Source organism: Triturus cristatus, chromosome 1_1 (genome assembly GCF_964204655.1).
Source record: "Triturus cristatus chromosome 1_1, aTriCri1.1, whole genome shotgun sequence".
Taxonomy (NCBI): Eukaryota; Metazoa; Chordata; class Amphibia; order Caudata; family Salamandridae; genus Triturus; species Triturus cristatus.
The window spans coordinates 307,398,981-307,418,097 of NC_140579.1; the positions used below are offsets into that span (position 1 = coordinate 307,398,981).

Sequence of the window (19,117 nt, forward strand, 5' to 3'; positions counted from 1 at the left end):
TCTCTGTCTGACACTTCAATCATGTGCACAACCGGACATTTATGCTTTACTGGATCCTATAACGGCCCATGTTCTGCAGTGTCCCCAGAGTATTCCCATGTTGATGGCCGCATTCCTAGAGCCACCACAGGTAGTATCAACTCCTGTTGGCATAGACACCGGCTCCTCCTCTGACACCGAGGCCATGGACGGCACACAGGCTGCCCCAGCACCGACTGTGGACAGTACGGAAGTTCATCTGTGCTAAATTGACATAATCTGTGAGGTGTTACAGGGACCGTCCACTCCGGAAGCAAGCAACGAGAATGTTGCGTCTGCCAGCCTGGACACATAAACATTTGACTCATTTGGCCCATCATGTGCTGGCAAAGAAAAAAAAAGTGGCGTTTTCTGAATAACAGAAAAATTAGAAACTCCATTTCAAATTGACATTTTTCTTTTTTGAGCATGTATGGCTTTCAAATATTTTTCTAGTAGTTCGGACTATACCTTTGGACATATTAGAGGTGTAGCCTAAACTATCAATTTCTAATTGTTTTTCCTTTTTTAATATTTTTTAGACCTTTTTTAACGTTTTAAAACAAATGTTTTTAACACAATAAGAAACTAATGTTCAATATGTTTGCTTACAAATATCTAGTCCACCTAGTAGTACGTTTAGAATTTAACTATGTCGAATGAGTGTTATATTCCATATAGGTACCATAATATAGGCCTCGGTAAACTCGTTACCCTTCACCTATATTCTCTCCCTTCATTACATTTGTCACGGTTTACAGAAGCCTTTTACCTAGACATTACACTGCATTCAGAATGCAGGTTTTCCCTAGTTCAAAATCACATACATTATCCATGAGGGTTCTTAGAAGCACAGCAGGACTGCCATCTCCTGTATAAAATCTATGCATAAAGTTCATGCCCTACGTCATCCTTAGGCCGACACAGTAATACAATATGGGTATATATTGATCACATTTTGCTAAGATAGACAGAGGATACCGAGACTTCCAGGCCGACACACTGACCAGAGATGCTGAGATTCCTGCATGCAGACACTCTAGCTTGCAGTGATCTAACATCCCTTGGGGGGTGTCCAACTCGAGACCAGGGCGGGGTCCCCCAGTCTTACAATTCAGGTAATGGGGTTGACTAAATCCTAGAGGAATTCTTGGCTTAACACCGACACCCATGCTTGGTACACTTAGGTACATCTAGTTAGGGAGGCATTGTAGGAATATGCATTCTTTATCATGTGTTTTATATACTTGAATGTATTCATGATTATAGTAAAATGGTCAAACTTTACCATCCTTTTACCTTTATAGTACTGTTAATTATTTATATCTTATACTGTCTAACGGTTGTTGCAGCACATCTATTTTACACCCGAATAACAACTGTTCAGTAAATGCTTATTGAAATACGCCCAGCCTGCTTTATTCAGTGGATCTCTCTGAGACAAACGTGCGGGCATATCATCAAGGCCAGGCGATAATTATCGCTCAGCGCTCTTAGCGCGAGGATAATTATCGGCAGCCAACGCTGACTTTTATCGTGGAGATAGCGTGCTATCAGCAACGCTTATCTCCAAAGCGATTAAATTCAACGCGCAAGCTGCCAACTGTGCGATTATCGCTGGAAATCCAGCGATAAACGCACAACGTTTGGCGAAAGCTTGCTGATAGGGCAAGGCAGACTTAGCCATGATATCCACCTTCCATAGGATATCATGGCTAAGTCAGTTGAAAAGCAGGCGTAAGGAAAGTAGTGATAACCGAGGTTGCAGGTTAGCGTGTGGCTAGATAATAGGAGAAATGTCGCCTAGCGACATTTCTCCTGTTATCTTGGGGTGGAACGCCCACTTTGCATCTCATTAGCGATGCAAAGATGGGTGTTGGGGGAGAGGGCGATAAGGCAAGGATTCACGCGATAGCGTGACCTTGCTGATAAGGCGATAAAATTATCGCCGCTTTCCGTCCGAAAACGGATGCTAAAGCGGCGATAATTTTATCGCCTAGCCTTGATGATATGCCCCTAAGTAAGCACAAGTGACTGAGCGAAAGGTAGTATATTGTTTCCACAGGCCTGAGGGATCATGGTTGTCATGTTCGATGGTTGCCAAGAACTATTCTCTCCTTGGTAAGAGGAGATTCTAGTGGCACTGTGAGCTAGTTGGTACAAAAAGGGCCAACATATCCGGTGGGGGTGATCAGAGTTTGTCTGAAACCAATCCTACAGTGTATGTTAACTAAATGCGCAGATTCTGTACACTTTCTAGAGGAACTACATGACAACATGGGATTTCAATGTTTTGGGAGTCCCTGTTTTAATTATTCTCTGCTTGAAGGATCACCCTGAAACTTTTGAGAAAGGAGCAGGGGGGGTGAACATTTTTGGGAAACTTTAACTTAACTATTACTACGCTGTGGTGATTAAAATGTGTAATATATTTGCCTTTGCTCAAAGATAAATCTCACTTTGTATGTGTATATAGAAATATATCATTGCATGTATTTATAGATTTACACATGTGTACATGGACAGATTTAAACATTTAAAGCAAACACTGTCAGGCAGCTCCTCCTGCAGCTTTGCCTGCAGCGCCGCTAGCAGCCCCCCCTACAGCCTCACACGCAAGCCCCGCTCACTCACAATCGTCAGCAGGCAAGGATGGTGCTTTAGGGACATAAAAGAGGGTGGTCTACGATGAGAACTCGCTTCGTATTCCGTCACAGACGCCACCTAGCCCCCTCGCTCACTCGTACTACCCCATACTTACTTGCAGTTGTCTTTGGTGCAGTGTCGGAGAGCATGATTGTCTATTGCATACACTCGCGACATCTTCCTGAATTATTCTCTTCCAGGTCGCGGCTCTTCTTTTGAGGTACTCCAGTACTGATGCTCCCTTGCCGGCTGCTTCTTCGTACCGCAATATCTTCTGGCAGCTTATCCTTGCGCCACCTTCTCTATTCCTAAATGGGGGAAACAGAGAGAATTAACTTTAAAGATCCTAGCCTCCAGCCTAAATGGTAGGAATATTTTTACCTAAGCATCTGGAAAAATACTTATCTGATTATCAACCTTTCCAGTAGCATCAAGCTAGTTCCTCTGCCATGATTGACTGCTGCATCTTCTCTTATGCCAGTGGTTCCCAAACTTTTAAGACCCGTGTCTCCCTTGAGCCATAGACCATTGCCTGTGGCTCCCCACTGTTACTTTTTTTTTAGGGTTGGAGTACTTGCATTTTACTCCCTGAAAATAATTGGGATTAAGCTGATGAAGGTATTATAATTATATACGTATGGTGTTTTGTATTACTAAGGCAGCGCATCTAACACAATGTTCCTAGTTACACTTCCTTGCCCATGCTTTTTGTTTTTAGACTACCCTCTCAAACTTTTTTAATCCCACTTACAGTGCTAGATAGTACCCCTATGCATGTAGGCCCCATTGCCAAAGTGTTTCTGCGCTTGACGAATATTTGCATGCACTTCTATTTCTACCCATGTCATACGTGCCAATACACATGTCTCAGCAGGTACACAAACAGCTTTATTTTTGCTGTCTCCTCCCTATAATTGCCTCGTAATCAATGCAAGTAAAATAAATTCCTCCGATTTGTTTTTTTTAAACGTCACTCTTTCTTGCTTCCAATTGTTGGCATTATGCTGTATATGGTATTTTACTTCCCTGTGCTCAAGGAGAGAGAAGACCTATCTTGAAATGTCTGTGTAATGAAAGAAATGTGTACTGGAAGTACCTATGATTCAAGTACAAATGTCAATACTTAATACTTAGTTTGTTTAATAGATGGGACAACTGTACTTTCCTGATAGATTGCATTGGTGTAAAATGCATTTAGGAAAAAATGAAACTATTAAGAACTCTAACAAAATAAATCAGGCATCTTCTGTTTACTTTGGGAGTATTGGAATGTGGGTATCCAGTGAAATATGGGAGTTATCTCCCTCGACATGCCATCAATTAAGCACAACGTTTACATCTTTAGGCATGTCACTTACTAATCATCATGCATTTAAGTCTAATGAGTTTAACTGAAGCTAACAACCCCTTGAACATTAAATGCATTAAAGTGCTTGGTGCATGGCTTCCCTGGCTAGGTTGGATGGCTCCCCAGGGAGCCATGGTGCACAGTTTGGGAACCACTGTCTTATGCTGTGAAATAAGAGAGTAGTATTAGGTACTTTTGTGAATTACATAGATAACCTATCCTATCCTGACCCAGCACCTTTATGTCCAACATTTTTCCTTTGTTTGTTTATCCTGTTTAGAAAAAAATAGTTTTTTGGTTTTTTCTTAGATGTTCAGGATAGTATTTGTTTCTTTGGGTCTAGTGAATCCAGATGGTGGTCTCCGTTAAGGTTAGGATTGTCATGATTGCATGCTTAGATTCTGCAGTCATAATGTTAATATGTAAAACTTCTACTTTTTAGATACTACAGTGTTAGCCGTGAGTTCTATTTGTCCATATCTTCAATTGCACTAGAAGAGGGATGTCTAGCAGGTACCTCTCTTACATTTAAACACATGTTCTTTAGAATACTACTCTCATTGTACCAAGGGACATTACTCACCCCCTGGCATTTTTCACCCTTTAGGAAAAATATGCAATTTAACTCATAGAACATCGTACCAGACGTGCCATCGGTTTCTACTCCTTCTCCCTTCCTTGTTTTGTTCCCCCTCTTCCCCACCTTCTCTTCTTTGGCTTTGACTCTGTAGGTGGGTGGGGGAAGTTGGAATCCAGCATCCGTTTGTCTACTTCGCCACTGCGGAAACACCAGGTGAGCCTCACAAAGTGCACCACATTGCATTGAAAGGAATCTGTGCAAATTAATGTGGGTGTTGCAAGGTGCAGTGTCTGTTTTTTTCTGTGCAGTCTCCTGGCACATTTGACAGCTGTGGTGGTAGGCCTCAAGGGTGGGGGAAAGGGGCAGAACAAATATAGCTGGGTCTCGTGCCCCAACTGTCCACTCTCTTGAGACACCAGTGCTAGGGATGTATGGTATGAAAATTATGAATGGGATGCACATGCAATGAAAGATATCTTGATGAAGAGAAAGAGGCCATATAATCTGAAAACATGGACATGGCTAGGAAAAGAGCACGATTTCAGCAAATGCAAAGCATATCGCTTTGAAGTAAACAAAAAAACCTGCAAAGTCCCATTCCAAAGAAACCCTAGAAACATTAAGAAACTATTCCAATTCAAAAGTGATTAAGTGGTTTCTGTGTTAACCTGCCCTTGTGGGGCAAATTTACTTAGGGCTTGCATTCTTATAACACATCAGGACCCAAAGGAACAAAGATACAAGTTATCTATTAGCACAACATTTTAAGCAAGTACATGAGAACGAAGAGGAAGAACTGAGATTCTATATGATACATTCTGTTCTAAGAGATCCAAGAGGGAGTGATCAAGAAAGAGCGCTCAAGAAGCTAAAGTCAATATACATTTTAGAACTAGATATCAAATTCCTGTGTGGATTGAATATGGAAGAGGAGACATTTATATAACTACTCTAGTGCACACTAAAGAGGTAATAAACAAATAACCAAAGCATATTGCTTGTAGGATGAGATAATCCCAATAGGGAGAGCACAATAGAGACTGAGCAGTTCCATGGAATAGATGCATCAGTGTATAAAGATATAGGAGAACACAATAAATCCATTGTACTAGTATAACAGAAATAAAAATGCATGAATTAATGAGCCCATCAAACATAAGTCGAGAACGAGGCCTACTGGGGCATGAGTCCAAATTACTGGAGTGAAAGATTTTCGAAACAATGTGTTCCGAAGAGTAGGCAGCTGAGACCCTAGGATGAACATGTGAACCCCCAATCTCTCTTAGAAAGCATACTTTAAGAACTTAATTAAAATACTCATCAATCCAAGACATTATGTTCTGCGTAATGGACTTCGATAACATGTTTTAACAGAGCGACTGAATCACACAGTTGATGTTCATTTTGACTATTGTAAGTGGTGAGTTACAGACCAAAGTTTGGGTCTTTTTTCTATGTCATTTGAACAAGAGGTGGATTATTAATAATGAGTGAGTTTTTTGAGTATACACTGAATTATTTGTCATTTTACTGTGATGCTGTTTTAATGTCTAAACTGGGGGGCATGGTGAGCAAAAGAATGATGGATTTAACCCAGATCTCTTGACTGGGGTGAATGTTTTGATTTGTTCTGCATTCTGTCCATCAATTGTGTGTCTTTTGCTTTCTCACCCTAAGCACGCCGGGTATTCCCAGACATGGGTCCCGGGTTCACTGTGCCACTGGATTCAAGCTATTGTGGCTGATGAGGGGTGAAACCCCACAAACCGGTCCTAGGAGGCTTGTTTGCGGTCCAGGGAGGACCTGGCTTGGCAGTTCAGGCTGGAATGTTCCCATGAGGCATGGGGTCAAGCCTGATTTGCATATGGCCAGGTCTCAACTGGGGCGGCATTGTGAGCAGAAGAATGATAGATTTAACCCATATCTCTTGACTGGGGGTGAACGTTTTGATTTGTTCGGCATTCCGTCCATCAATTGTGTGTCTTTTGTTTTATTGTTTCGGGCAGAGTCCGCCCTGTGATAGACCATGGGTGTATTTGTGATGTATTTTTCATATTCTCGCTGCTGCTGTGCTATATGCTTTTTGCAAAACATTAAGGGGTTTTAAATGGCTTTGGATTAAATGCAAATGTAGTTTATTGGGGTGGCCCTGAAGTCCGGGCCAATGTAGACTAACATTTTCCTTTGTACACAGCTACCTTCTTCTTGCCCACCATTTTTGTATAACATGGTTGATAATAAGGTTGGAAAATGTATCAAAATTTGCCATTTTCATTTTTGGCATTGCTAATTTCATGTTGATGGGTAGACGGCAGGTGCATGTGTGGGTCCAGACACATTGTGTAAATAATATCTTTGGAATTCTTTCCCTGCACTGCTTCAAGAAGTTTTTTCTGAGAGGACAGAGATTCTTCAAACAGGCCAGGGCAACTGTGTTCTTTGTTCTCCATGTCTCTTCTTTGCTGGCCATGAAGCGGTTTACATTTTGTATAGCGTGTGTGTGTGTATGTGTGAGTGTGCGTGGTGGGCATTTTGTCTTTGTCTCTATGCCTCCTTCTCTGCTAGCCATGCGGTGATGCCAATTATGTAGATCCAGTTAGTGGGCGTTTGATGGCCAATTTGTCTTTGTTCTCTATGTCTCCTTCTTTGCTGGCTATGCAGCAACCATCATTTTGTAGAGCCAGTTAGTGTTTGTGTGTCTGGTAGCCATGATGTCTTTGTTTTCAATGCTTCTTTATAAGTGGCCATGTGCTGTATGAGCTAGCTTTAACCAATTTGTTCAGCCAGTGCGTGCTTCAATCCCTTCATTCCACTTTTTAGCCATTTTATATGAACATTGATAGAGGCTATAACATTTATTTTCTCTTTTCAATATATTTAATTGTGCTTGTGATTGACTGTAGTATAGTGTTTTTGTTTGTATTCATTTTTTTAATTTTAGAGTCCACATGAACCTTAATTGAGCACAAGCAATTATGTAATGTATTTATTGAATTTTTATCCATGCACCTCCTTTCCTATAGGATTCCCATGGCTCTGGGAGGAAACAGACTAACCTTTTCTGTGTAATATTTTCATGTGCAAAAATTGTTTATGCACGCTTTGGGTACACTATTGTTAAGAATTTGGGATGATGATGATATCTTCACTTGTGTTACATTGGACAGATTCTTCTGATTGTCCAATGTTTCACTGACTTTTTACATTGCTTTACTTGCATGGGAGGTGTGGCGCAGCGGCCAGAGCGCCTGATCCCCAGCACCGGCGGCAGCTCAGCTCAGCACCATGTGATTCTGGCCCAAGCACCTTGAAACCCTTAAGTGGGTGATATGTTTGCGCTTTACAAATAGGAATTATTATCATTATTATTGTTATTATTATTGTTATTATTATTATTGTTATGCTGCAGAAGACATTACACATGTAACTGATATGTGGTGAAGTCTGCAAAAGAATCAGCACACAGTGACTCTGGAGTCCTCCACTGCTATGCGATTCTGCTCCTAGTGCTCCTAGTGCAAGGTGCTAACTGCTAGTGCTAAGAAGAAGGCCCCAAAGAAGGAGGTTCCTGTCAAGAAAGTGGTCAGTGGGGAGGAGAAGCTATTTGTTACTGCTGGCATCAAGCCGTCAACCTTTTTCTGGAAACGTGACATAACTACAGCGCCCTCCTCTGGGCTACAAGAGGCAGAGAGGATCCCTCCTGCATCAAATGCACCAACAAAACATAATGCCCTGTATCTCTGATCTGCAGAGACTGCAGTGATGGAGAGCAGTGAATCTGAAAGGAATTGTTTCAGCCACAAACCAAATCATCACAGAAAAGTCAACAACAGGAGCCACAGTCAGCAACAGGTCTTCTGGAAGTTGGAGCAGAACACATGATTGAGGTTCTTGCTGAGCAAGATGTTGAGAAGACTGCTCTTCCTCCATCAGCTTCAGGGTCTCCAACAAGCAAAAGAAAGAGTACTCCCTCATCTTCTCCAAGCTCTTCTTCTGATGTTCTGAAGATGAATTTGGACCCCTCCCGAGTCTGAGAGACAAGGAATAGGAAGCTTCCTGAAAGACTTGCAAGTGAGGAAGGTGGTGATGACGATGATGAGCCAGTGATCATCAGTTTGGAGCGTGGCACAGATGAGGTAGAGATTAGTTCTAACCAACCTCTTCAGAGGCATGTGTTTCCATAAACAGTGACGGCTTCACATTTGCAAGGCTCCTGAAATCTGCAGAAAGCCCCACTAGCCCTACCACAGTTACAGCATGCCCTAGACAAATGCTAACAACAACATAACCATCTAATTCTACCTCATATTCTTAAGGCTCTTGTGCAGTAAGAAAGCTCTTCTCCCCAGTTTAGGACTTCTTTATGGCTAGCCAGCATGAGGATATCATTGCAATATACTCTGTTTGCCACCAGAAAGTTTGTCATGGTAAGAGAGGTGGGCACTTCGATATCTGAGGCCAGCTTTCCCATTTGAAAAAACAAAACACAATCACGTGGGAAGAGCACTTTAGAAGCATAGCTTCTGGTGAGAGAGAACCAGCAGCTGAAGTGATAGACATAGGCAGTCAGGAGGAAGAAGAAGAGGATGCCAACAGCAGTTTCATGCTAGCAGCCCTATAAGCCTCACACATAGTACACAGTCCTCACCCGCAGCAACCTCTGAATGGCACAAGGCAAAGTAGGATACAGAAACCTCCACCCCAAAATGCCCAGGCAGCCTACCTGATGCTGGTACAGATGGGTCAATTGTGGTATTAGTACCACAAGAAAAACAGCCTACTAGTAAGGCTCTGTTTACCAAGGAGTACCACCAGAATCATGAAGAAAGCCAGTTTTTAAAACAGGAAGTTGGCTAAAATGTTAGAGCATGACCTCCCTTTTTTGTGAAGGGAATGGGCATTTATGGAGACCCTCAGGCCAAAATGGAGATATTTGCCAGAGTGGCTGGGCCAGTGCTGCATCATGAAATGGTGCAATTGGTTAGCACCACAATGAAGCAGAGTGCTGTTTAGTCCATTCACCTCACGACGGACATGTGGACAAGTTGTCAAACAACAGATTACATGTGCATCACTGCACACTGGATCTCTTTCCATGGAGTTTGGCAAAGACAAGCTGCTGTTCTCACTGTGAACTATGCTTTTCAGGGCATTCTGCATCATGCAACAGTACCATAGAAAAATCGCGCACAGTTACCAACATCTTGGAAGAGTCTAATACCCTGGTCTACCAATGGCTTATATCTAGAGGTAAGAGGTTGCTGATATTTATATCTGGTTTCACCATATATACAACTGAGAAATAAAATTAGAATCTTGTGAAGAAATTTGGCGTGAATTTGATTAAATTGATGGATATCATCACCACATGGTGGCAGCTTCCTGGGACTGATATTATAAATATCAGCAACCTCTTACTTTAAACTATATAGCGCGCCGAGGACGAAGCACATTCCGGGACGGCTCCCTTAAAAAATGACAAACTTGTGAATTTGAATCAAATTGTTGTGCGGGACATACATCATTTTTATATCTAGAGGTCTCACAATTGGATTTGTTGCCACTGATAATGGCAGTAAAATATTGAAAGCCATAGCTGACAGAGGAAATTTCAGAGTCCTGTGTTGAGCACATTGCATCAACCTAATTGTGGAGGAATTTCTCAAAAAAGAAGAGGCAGTCAGCAACATGATAATGGTCACACACCGCAGAATATGCATAATCAAAACACTAAAGCAGTTGAGAATCCTTCAGTGTGCTAATAAACTACATGTAAAAGACCTTGTAGAGGAGGTGCTAATAAGTTGGAACTCAACCTATTGCATGCGGCAATGCTTGTTTGAGCAGTACAAGTCTATCAATGATTATGTAATGCAAAGGAGAGGGGATGCAAATGCACCCTAATTGACAGAGAAGAACAGCTGCCCTGATCCTGCTCAACCTCTCCGCAGCCTTCGACACAGTTTTCTACCACACTCTCATCAAGCGCCTACTGCAGAATGGCATAACAGACAATGCTCTCAAATGAATGACATCCTTACTCGCAGAATGCACCAAGAAACTTGGACTTCCCCCTTTCACATCACAGGCAAGACACGAAATCTGCGGTATACCACAAGGTTCATCCTTCAGCCCTACCCTCTTCAACATCTACATGATACCACTTGGGGCATCCTCAAATCTCACCATATAAACATCATGTCCTATGCGGATAACACAAAGCTTGTCGTATCACTCAGCCAACCCCGGCTCACTAAAAAACAACTTCCACAACTGTATGAAGAACATCTCAGCCTGGTTGAGGGACAACTGCCTCAAACTCAATACAGACAAGACGGAAGCCCTCTTCTTCGACAAGCACACAACCCTATTGACCTGGTGGCTATCGGAACTCCGACCCACCCCACTACAAAAGACCACATCCACCACCTCCCCATCATCCTCAACAGTGAACTAACCATGAAACATCAAGTCAACGCCGTCCCCTCAGCCTGCTTCTACTTGCTACGCATGCTCCAAAAGATCATCAAGTTGCTCCCCATCAACACTAGAAAAACGGTAACCCACCCCCTCATCACCAGCCGTCTGATATACGGCAATGCATTGTATGCTGGCACCACCACCAAACTCATGCAAACACTACAGTCGATCTAGAATGCAGCTGCCAGACTTATCCTCAACCAGCCAAAAGAACCTACATCACCCAACACCTGAAAGACCTCCACTAGTTCCCTGTTCAGAAGAGATGCCATTTCAACCTCCTGATCCAAGCCTATATAGCCCTCCATAACCAAAGACCTGACAACTTGAACCACCTATTACACTTTGACCAGGCACACAGAACCTACGCTCATCACACCTCGCCCTCGCAGAGATTCAGTGCATTTGGCACAGCCAAACCGAAGGACACTCCTTCTCCAACCTCGCTGCCAAAACATGAAGCACCATCGCTGACAAAGTTCAGGAAGGGACTCAAGACCTGGCTGTTCAACTGAGACCCGCAACAAGCACCTGGAGAACCTCCGGGGTGACAAGCAGCACTCTACAAATATGACCTGAGAATGAAGGTGGACACGCAGGTGCTACTGGAGTGCCTTATGACTCAGGAAGTAGGAAAGAAAGTCAGTATCTTTAATTCTGCTTGCGTAATTGGCAGAATTGGGTAACTCTGTGTTACTCATGTAATGCGGAGTTCCCTCCAAATTCTGCCAATCAGTGTGTGACGGACTTTTGCTCCCATGTGAGTATTGCCATGACAACGGGAACAATGTAATGTTCCATCAAGTGAGCTTGTGAGCGCAAGCGAGATTTGGCAGGCTCTGGTGCAATTTTCGCTCAGCAGGGACCCTTCTAGTTCTATTTTATTTAACATTGCAAAACCAAAGGAGATGATGGAGGGAGTGTTGAACATTAAAAGCACTCACCCCCAGTCAACTGATCTGGGTTTAATCCATCATCACTCTTTAGCTCACTCCGCCACCCCAGTTCAGACATGGCCATATGCAAATCAGTCTGACCCTGTGCCTCATGGGAACAGTCCAGCCCGAACTGCCAAGCCATGTCTTCCCTGGACCGGAAACAAGCATACTGGGACCGGTTTCAGGTTCATAACCCTCATCAGCCAGGCTATCTTGAATCCAGTGGCAAAGTGAGCAAGGTACCCACGTCTGGGCATACCCTGCAAACTTAGGGCGAACAAAGCAAAACCGTAGGGGATGATGGATGGAGTGTTGAACATTGCAAGCACTCACCACCAGTCAACCGATCTGGGTTTAATCCATCATCATTCTTTAGCTCACTCCGCCACCCCAGTTCAGACATGGCCATAAGCAAATCAGTCTGACCCTGTGCCTCATGGGAACAGTCCAGCCCGAACTGCCAAGCCATGTCTTACCTGGACCGGAAGTGGTGAGCAAAAAAACGATGGATTTAGGCCCAGATCTCTGTCCTGGGGTGAATGTATGACATTGTTCTGCATTCTGTCCATCCATTGGCAGTTGCGCGCAGTCAGGGCTGCTTCTTCAGTAGATTTTCTACTCGAGAAGCATCTAAATCAACACGAAAATACATTTTTGAGTGAATATTCCACTCGAACGGATGGCTCTGGTCATTTTTTAGTGCAAAACAATTTCTTTTTTTTTGTGGGAAAGAAGTGCCACAGAGACTCCAGCATCCTGGTTACGCTCATAAGGCTCCTTCCAGTGCCTTGAAACCAACCAAGACCACCCTAACAAGCATTGGCATAGCCAATAGGTCTCGCCTTTGGGACCTTATGAGTGTTTAGCCATGCTACAGTTGATGTTGTTGCACCAAGGATATTGTGCTGCATAACTAAATACTTATAAGGTCCCAAAAGCGTGCTTTTATCTATTCTTTATTGTGGGCTGCACACGGAAGCAGTCTCCTTCCTTCAGTCCATCACAGAGCCAAACATGTTTCGGGCAACACTTTGCCCTTGATCACTGGCCACAAACAATTTCACAGCTGGGGGAATTCATTTTACTCATTTGCAGAGTCCCGCCCCAGTGGGCATGTGCTTCAATGCCTCCTGGGCCTCGTTGTTCCCTCATAATAATCCTCAGTGGGTGCTGCGGAATAAGTTTGAAATTACAGTTTCTTACCCGTGTGGGTTACTGAAAGGAGGGAAACCTTGCAACTGCTGCCATTACTTGTCCCACAATTCAGGACTCTCTGTCCTTTCAGCCACCCAGATATCCAGGCGTCGCAGCGGGGCGTTTTTGCGGCTGGGCGCGCCGCTACTAACCCATCAAAAAAGGTTACCCTGGTGAAAACGCCAACACACAAGAGAGCTTTTCTCCATTCTTTATTGTGGGCTGCACACAGAAGCAGGCTCCTTCCTTCAGTCCATCACAGAGCCAAACGCGTTTCGGGCAACACTTTGCCCTTGAGCACTGGCCACAAATAATATCGCAGCTGAGGGAATTCATTTTAATCATTTGCAGAGTCCCGCCCCAGTGGGCGTGTGCTTCAAAGCGTCGAGGGCCTCGTAGTTCCCTCATAATAATCCCCTCACTGCGAGAACGCCCCGCTGCCTATTAGCGGCCCTGCAGCACCAGTTAGCGGCGTGCTGAGAGGTCGTGTGAGTCCATTTTTGCAGAATTTTATGCACAGCTCAAGGAGTTTTTCATCACATTTAGGAGCCCACATGGGTAAGAGACTTGTTATGATACTGAGCACGGCACCAACCACTGTGTTTTATTTAAAGGTATGGCGAGTACCAGAAGGCTTTGCTGCTTAAACGCTCACTGGGGCGGGGACTCTGTGAATATATTAAGCATGTTCCCTGTAGTTGGGCATGACCCAGATTTTGCCAGTGAACAAGGAACGATGATTTTCCAAAACGTGTATGGCCAAAGCGATGTACCAGGAAGTGGGAAGCTGTTTGTCTGCTGTTATCTGGAAATAAACAGAGCAACTCTCATGTGAGTGGTGTTTTTATCAGGGCAACTTGTTGGATGGAATATATATATATATATATATTACCTACTGGCGATAGCCAGTAGGTAGTTATAGTTAGGACCACGTTTCCATAGGAAAACCTCAACATTCTATTTTGAATAACTTTGGCGCCGGTCGACGAATCCTCGCGAATTTCTCAAAATAGGTGGGGCGCTACGCTCCGCTCCTACCCTGAAAGTCTCGGGGGGATTCGTCAAGCGGGGGCTGAGATAAAAGGGGGGTCCCAAAACGCGTTTTTCCCATGCATTTTTCCATAGGACCTTTAGAACGAGCTACAGCCCGAATGGCTGAACAGAATTACTCAAAATTTGGCAGAGAGGTAGTCCCTAGGTCAAGGAAGTGCCTTTTGTAGGTTTGGTGTAAATCTGTTCAGTAGATTCTGAGAAAATAGCCTTTAAATCAATATATATATCTGAGCCAGCTTACGGTACGCTTACCGTACGCTTACGGTAAGCGTACGGTGGCGTGCGCGAGCGCGATTCTGATTGGCTCTTAGATCTTAGTAAACATTCGAATCGGCCGAAACCAGGAAGCGGCGGCCGCCATTTTGTCTCTCGCACTGAGAGAGATTTTTAAAATCGGAAGCCCAAAAACATGTAAAGGGGCTGTTTTGACAACTCCCTCCCACATAGTCATGTTGAGGGAGTCCCCAAACATCCCCCAAGTGCAAAAACGGTTTTATTTTTTTTTCGGCAATTTCGCGGGGTACGCTTACCGTACGCTTACGGTAAGCGTACGGTAAAAAAATAAAAATAAAAAAAACACTATCCACACTTACCCCACCCCCTGTGCTTTTGGTGGCCGAAGGCCACCAAATGTGCTGGGCTTATTACAATGGAAAAAAACACTATCCACACTTACCCCACCCCCTGTGCTTTTGGTGGCCGTAGGCCACCAAATGTACAGGGCTTATTATAAGGGAAAAAAACTTAGCATTTAAAAAACCGTACTAATTCACTGAAAAAACCATAGGTTTCACACACGTTATAGTTAGGAATTAGCATTTAAAAAACCTTGCAAATTCACTGAAAAAACCATAGGTTTCACACATGTTATAGTTAGTGGAAATTTTACTGATAAAAAACCAATGAAATTGCCCCGTTATAGTTAGCGCAGGCAACTATAACTCACGCGACCGCAATCCTCTGCTGATGACATATGTGTCTTTATGAAAAAAAAATATTTGTAATATATGTATAGCTAAAAATGTATGGAAGAAGACATGGGCAAATAAGTGTCTAAATACAGTATTAGCATCAGCAGAGGATTGCGGTCGCGTGAGTTATAGTTCCCTGCGCTAACTATAACGGGGCAATTTCATTGGTTTTTTATCAGTAAAATTTCCACTAACTATAACATGTGTGAAACCTATGGTTTTTTCAGTGAATATATATATATATAGTATTTGCAAACATGGGAGGAAGTGCCTGCTTCATTAATGCACATACACCTAGGCATTCAAGATATTAATAGTAGTCTCAGTTACCAATTGCAAACTTATGTTCGGACTGGTCTAGAAAATTATCTTCTAAACACTCATCACAGGATCCTTCTTGTGAGGACTATCATTCTTTCCAGGCTTGGCTATTCAAAATGCACATGTAGGCTTAGCAGCTCTGGACACAGAAAACCCTCAAAAATGGCAACACAGCCAACCTCAGAATGAAATCTACAGAACGAATGCATCAATCCCTTGTTTGACTGCACCTGCAAAAGTCATTCCACTGGTATCAACCGTTGCAATCCCTAAATGTTGAATATCAGAATATGGAGGTTAAAAGTAGTGTTATACAATATCGACTACCATTTTACCATCATGGTAAGTATATGTAGATAAGTGTGGATTTGCTATACTTAACACCGTTTCATCAGGATAAGTAGACGTGGAGTTAAGAATAATAAATCTGTGCTTATGTAGATATGCTTACATTGAAGAAATAGTGGTAGTTACTATTCTGGAATAGATGTTGTTGCAGCTCGAAATCTGATGGAAACATCTTGGCATTCCAAGGATCAAGATTCTGAATCAACCTTCCTTTCACACTAGGGAAAGAAAGTCCTGTTTTATTTACAGTACATATTGGAAAGCTCCAAAATACGTTCAGAAATTTTCTAAAACATCCATTGTGATCCTCAAATTAGTTTTCCAACATGAAATGTGGATTCACTGACATAAGAAAGAAAAATTGGTAATTGAAACTTTGCACGCCTTGATACTAGAAAACCTGGAGTTGAGTTTTTGGGAGCAGAAGAAATACAATAGTTTCAGGAAAAAAGGAAGACGAAAAAGGTTTAGCTCCCACGGTCCACGAGGATGGGTGACTTGCATAAGTACTGATATGTGTTGCCTGGCTGTCATTGGCTTACTCTTGCATTCTAGACCAGTACTATGAAGTGACCAATGCCAACATATGTAGCAGGGTTTACAAAAATTATACACTGTGTTGTAGCATAACTGCATGTTAGGTGACATCATTCATCTGAGATAATAAAGGATTGCTGCTATTGAACTAGCATTCCCAAGGTTCTGAAAATGGCAACTTGTGTTTGGGGTGCACCTAAAGTTGAGACTCTGGCTTTATAACCTATTGGCAGAAGCTCTGGCTTGGTTCCTGAAGGTCCTTCTCTACAGGTTTTTACAAGGTCAACTAAAGCTTGGTGGGACCTGACCATACTAGGTGGATTTTGGAGACTCAGAGGCTGAGTGCATTGCATGGCAAAAGGTCCTATCACACCGTCAGGGCTGGCTGGACATGACCAAAGTCTGACTGTTCACTGCCAGGGATTGGCTGCAGGCGATACATAAGGGTGTGAACATGACTGTCTGCATAGAGAGGTGACTGAGCATCACTGACGGCCAACCAGTGTGAGCCTTGAATAACTTGGAATGGCTAAAGAAAGTGCCCCAAAGGGCCCGAGGGCAGGGGGGCCCTGTGCAGTGCATGGCCAATGGTCATGCTGACCCACAGGCACTCACTAGGCAGGAATGAGTCCATCCATCCTGGACTCTGTGTGGGCAGGGAGAAAAGGACGCAAGCTGGAGCAGAAAGTCTTGCCGTGTGCCACTAACCATATGCCTGGTCTGGTGGATCAGTGGAGTAATGCATCGACTCCCAAATTCGGTGTTTCATCTCATGGCTACAGGTTCAAATCCTGGTAGGGTCCACTCACCCCTCATCAGTCCGATGTCGATAAAATGGTTATCATTGACTTGGGTAATAATAAACCACTGTTATTTAGTGCAAGGTGCATAACATTTTATGTTCTGTTCACCCTGTAGCTTGTGCAAACAATGTGATTGACACAGGGCATGGATATGTTAAGAATCTTAAGACTCAGCAAAGGCCATGCCCTGTGGATACTTTAGCAATGGGAGATTTATATCACAACAAAAAAAAGCAAATAATTGAAAATATAGTTGAAGGTTGTGGTCAGTGAGCCAAGAGGGCAGGGCTAATGAGTGCAAGATATGTTTAGCTGAAAGTTGTGCCCTGAAGGATCTGAGGAAAGGGGAAGGTGGAAGAGGTGCACAGTGTCTGTCAAATGACATGTTCTGCACCCAGGCCCACTGGTAAAGGCATTCTACCTCACCCAGTGGATTCTGTAGTGGGGGATTGGCTACAGGACATGGCCGAAGACCGTGCCCGGCCATATCTTGGGGCAGAAGAAGTCACGAGGTTGAGGGAGCCATATGTGATGTCTTCTGTAACGTCATCCGCGAGGTCATGAGAGGTTTATTGGGGCGCCAATAATTCACATAGCTAAACATTAGTGAGGAATGTCAATGTTTGGAATGTTACTGATCAAAATCGGAATATCATTTAAACTATAAATTGTTATGGGATTTTTAAGCATCTGATTACATTGTTTAGTAATTGAGCATATGACGATACCATAACTTCAATTAACAAACGTTTTGCCTGTGAATATATAAAGATATTGTAATTATATAAATGCTCTTTTTAAGAATTGCTCAAAATGTACCTGTAAACACTAACTCCAATATCTAGTAGGGTCAGCCTGAACATGAACTTTTGCCATGCTCAATGGGCACTGGGCACAAGGTTTGCTTTTTTAATCCTAATCTAAAGCTAGGACTGCTGCCTATTTTGCCCGCTGGGCAGAGGGCATGGCCTGCATGCGTTTGCTTCCCAGCTCACTTCCACGCTGTGGCCATTGGAATTAAATGTTGTGCAGCAATTTTTGCGTTCTCGCTTTCCAAGAATTCGCTCTAGCGATTTCCACGGAAAATGCAATTTGGGAGCTCCCCACTCTACATGACCAAAAGGAGCCCACATTTCCAAGATTAAAGGTAGGTTGACATGTTTTTTTAAGGTTTGGTGCAGAATTTAGTTATATGGTGCCATAGGTTGTGTAAGCAATTCATAATGGTATTGTTATACTGCTACAAGCAGTGTCAATGTGCTGTAATATTAGCTGGTACTGGGGGCATTGCATACCCTTCGAGAGCCCGGCATGGAATACCTAAGGGTACTAGTGCACAGCTAGGATTTCTGTTAGGGGTATGTAATAGCATACAAAAAAGGGTTTTTAATGTCTTCATACACTAAGTGTGGCAGGGAAGTAAATTCTTTTCATATTAGTTTGTGACCTAAAGTTCAGATTGCAAGCTAGGTCCAAAGTTAGTCCTTTGTTTGTGAAAGGTTTCCCTTCTCGTATGGAGTGTATTTCTACATATGGCCTCACAAATGTTTTCCCTAGAAGACTTGCAAACTGCTTTGTGAACTTGGAAAAAGCCACCAGCGATAAAGTGATTGGCTCTTTTCACCAGATGAGATTCAAGGCTTTTTTATAGGAATTTTGTTTCTAAACAGGTTCACATGCTTTCTAATTATCTCTCTAGTTTTGTTTTATAATTTCCTCAACTACTACTTAACTTATTTACATAAAAGTAACAAAAATCCTCTATTGATATAAGCAAAATCTTAATGCTAGTTTTGTGCAATTCTGTGCAGCATTTTTTGCTGCAGCAGACAGAAAATCCTGTCCATCCATCCAATGTGTGGATGGTCGCCTTATAGCAT

At 43.0% G+C, this 19,117-nt stretch overlaps 1 long non-coding RNA gene across 1 annotated transcript in view; it reads right to left on the reverse strand.

Moving 5' to 3' along the window:
* The window catches only part of LOC146870159 (uncharacterized), a 141,630-nt gene that overhangs the window by 72,822 nt on the left and 49,691 nt on the right, over positions 1 to 19,117 (reverse strand). The window contains exon 2 of the long non-coding RNA XR_014959117.1: positions 2,780 to 2,972. This is a non-coding gene — a long non-coding RNA (uncharacterized LOC146870159). The remainder of the gene's footprint in view (positions 1 to 2,779; positions 2,973 to 19,117) is intronic.